At 37.9% G+C, this 3542-nt stretch overlaps 1 long non-coding RNA gene across 1 annotated transcript in view; it reads left to right on the top strand.

The window, feature by feature from the left end:
- The window catches only part of LOC145722639 (uncharacterized), a 184436-nt gene extending 181118 nt beyond the window's left edge, over positions 1-3318 (top strand). The window contains exon 8 of the long non-coding RNA XR_014147034.1: positions 2444-3318. This is a non-coding gene — a long non-coding RNA (uncharacterized LOC145722639). The remainder of the gene's footprint in view (positions 1-2443) is intronic.
- The last annotated feature ends 224 nt before the right edge of the window (positions 3319-3542 follow it).

The following is a 3542-nucleotide window of genomic DNA, read 5'->3' as shown; positions in this document are numbered from 1 at the left end:
TTTTTAAAGATTTTATTTATTCATTTGAGACACAGAGATAGAGAGAGAGAGAGCATGAGCAGGGAGAGAGGCAGAGGGAGAGGGAGAAGCAGACTCCTTGCTGAGCCAGGAGCCCGATGTGGGGCTCGATCCCAGGACCCTGGGATCATGACCTGAGCCGAAGGCAGACGCTTAACCATCTGAGCCACCCAGGTGCCCCAAGGAGACATATATTGTGTTTAAGGGTTGGAAGACTACATATTACTTAGATGTCAATTATTCCCAAATTGATCTACAAATTAAATGGAATTCTAATCTGCATCCTGTCATGTATTTGAAAAATTAAATCCGATAGAAAAATTTTGTGGAAATGAAAAGGGAATCAAATAGAGCAACTTTGGAAAAGGAAAGCAAACTTGAAGGAATTACACTGCCCAATTTGAGTACTTATTGCAAAGCTACTCTAAAAAAAAAAAAAAAGAGGATTGTATTGGTGTCTAATTGAGCAAATAAGCCAAAGGAACAAGTAGAATGTCTGCAAATAGACACAACCATGTCAGTTGATTTTTTACTAAGTTGCAAATGTAATTCAGTGGAGTAAAGATAGTTTAAAAAAGTTGTTACCAGGTGATGTTTAATAAAAAAATTAGTAGGTCCCCAAAATTGCAACACACACAAAAATTAATTCAACATGTATTACAGACTTAAATGCAAAAACTAAATCTGCACTACTTCTAGAACAAAATATGGGAGAAAATTTGTGACCTCGGCTCTGTATAGACACCTTGGATAAGACATTATAAACTCAATGCCATAACTGATTTAAATTGAATACATTTCTATAGTACAAATCAAATGAATTGAACAGAAGAAAAATGGATTCATTGTATCCCATCAAAGCAAAGAATTCTGCTTGTCAAAGGCACTGTTGAGAAAAAAGACAAGTGCTATAGACTATATGTTAACGTCACCCCAGATTTCATGTGTTGAAATCTAGTCCCCAGTGTGATCGCATTGGAGGTGGAGCCCTTGGGAAGTGATTAGTAGTGAGGAACGAACCCTCCTGAATGGGATTTGTGTCTTTACAAGAGACCCCAGAGAGCTCCCTTCCTTCTACCACGTGAAGACCTCGTGAAAAGATGGGTATCTATGAAAAAGGAAGCGAGCCCTCATTGGTCACCGAATCTGCTGGCGCCTTGATGTTGGAATTGTCAGATTTCAGAATTCTGACAAATAATTTCTGCTGTTCACAAGTCATTCGGTCTATGGTATTTTGTTATGCTATCCTGAACAGACTGAGACAAAAAGTTATAGACTAGAAGAAAATATTTGCAAATCACATATCTTATTAAGAACTTACATCAAAATATAAAGAAGTCTTCAAATTTCTATAAAAAAAACAAATATAGATGGGCAAGTAAAAATGGGAAATAAAGCAAAACTCAGCACCCATTCCAATAATAGCAAAACTTAGAGCATTAAATTATTCTTAACACAAAAATCTTCAAAAAAAAAAAAAAAGAATCAAAATGATTATGTGTTTGTGTATACATAAGGACACAATATACGGAAGCACACACATGGATTGTCTGCATGAAAGATAATGCCTCTGGGGACGCCTGGGTGGCTCAGTCTGTTAAGCATCTGCCTTTGGCTCAGGTCATGGTCTCATGGTCCTGGAATTGAGCCCTGATGATGCAGGATCCCTGCTCAGTGGGGAGTCTGCTTGTCTCTTTCTCCTTCTGCCCCCTCTGCCCGCTCCCTGCTCCAGGCCCGTGCTCTCTCATTCTCAGATAAATAAAGAAAATCTTAAAAAATAATAATAAAGATAAGGCCTCTGCTCAGAGGGAATCAGATTGTAGAAATCTCCTTTCTTTGCCTTTCCATATTCTACTAATTCTTTGTTTTTCTCATATGTCCTTTCCCTTTCGTAAAGGGAAAGCAAGATTTTGAAAGTGATCACAAAGAATTTTACTGGGTATTTAAAGGCAAAATTAAAAAAAAAAACAGTTATAGAAAATCATAAGGTATGTATAGAATGCATATTCCTTTAAATTTTTAACAGAATGAGTTTAAGGTCTCCCACAGATATAGAGTCTTAATTTTATTTCACTACATTTTTTCTGAGTTATTTTATTGCATATCTATTAGCCAGTTTTTCTAACTGGTTTTAATGAAGCCAATCTTCTCTAAATTGACTAAATTGGTACATATTAGCATTTAGATTTCATCTTTCTAGTGACCATGAGATCTAAAGGTGGCAACCACCATTCCTAGAAATAATTAATTAACATGCGCTTGCTCTAATACCCAATAGGGAACATTATTTTTAGAGTTTTTTAATGTGTTTTCCCTCCCTTCCAAAATTTATTATTATTAATAGTAGTAATTATTATTATTATCATTATTATTATTATTTTTGTTTCTCTGATAAGGCCATTTTAATTTCTGTGCTCCTTTGCAGAGCTGACCTCAGCAGTACAGTGATGAGTAGATGTGCTGCTAGACCCACGAGTACTCCAATCCCTTCCTCACCCGTGTTTAGCTCTCTCTTCCTCCTCCGTGGAGCAGTGCACCATCAACATGTCAGGTAACACTCATAATCAATATCGAGTGAGAATAACGCATGTTTAAACTAAGACTGAGTAAACAAGTGAACCGGACTGTCCCTGTAGGATAAGTCTTCATGGGTTGTGATGCATTTTTCTAGGTCGCTGGGGGTCCCAGAGGGCAGTATGAGAGCACTGAATTCCTGAGAGAGGAGGTGCTACCAAGGGGACTCAGAAGGGAAAAGGTGCAGGCTCTGATGAAAAGCTCCATTGAACACCAAAGTTCCGGATCCTTTTTCCCACCTTCAAATCCTTCTGTCCTATTCAAATATCGGAAGGAACTGAGCAGGGAAGGACTTAGCAGAATCACAAAAAGACCACTTTAAGACCCATATTATGAGACAGTGAATTCCTTAGGTGGTGATGAGACACAGACCCATGCATAGCATTCTAATGGAGCTTTGACAGCAGCTAATGATAATTTGAATTACAGAAAGTTTTTTGTTAGTAAATTAATAATTTGCAGCAAGTCCAGCAACAGGCTCATGTATACATGGAATGTAGTATAGGATGAAGGTAGAGTTTCAAAACCGATTTAAAAATGTGCTAGTCTGGGTGCCTGGGTGGCTCAGTTGGTTAAGCGACTGCCTTCGGCTCAGGTCATGATCCTGGAGTCCCTGGATCGAGTCCCACATCGGGCTCCCTGCTCAGCAGGGAGTCTGCTTCTCCCTCTGACCTTACCCCCTCTCGTGTTCTCATTCTCTCTCTCTCTCACTCTCAAATAAATAAAATCTTTAAAAAAAAAAAAAAGATTCTCTCTCTCTCCCTCTGCCCCTCCCCTAACCCCCCCCATTGGCGTGTTCTCTCTCTCTCTCTCTAAAAAAAATTTTTTAAAAATAAAGAAAAATAAATAAATAAAAATGGGCTAGTCAACAAATGGTGTGGAGGAAAGTGAATATTTTTTTCAAAAAGTTACAAATCTTTCTTATACCATCTTAAAGAAAGCATAATTTC

This window comes from Leptonychotes weddellii, chromosome 7, assembly GCF_054177405.1.
Source record: "Leptonychotes weddellii isolate Sample4059 chromosome 7, ASM5417740v2, whole genome shotgun sequence".
Lineage (NCBI taxonomy): Eukaryota > Metazoa > Chordata > Mammalia > Carnivora > Phocidae > Leptonychotes > Leptonychotes weddellii.
This window is presented reverse-complemented; position numbering and strand designations above follow the sequence as displayed.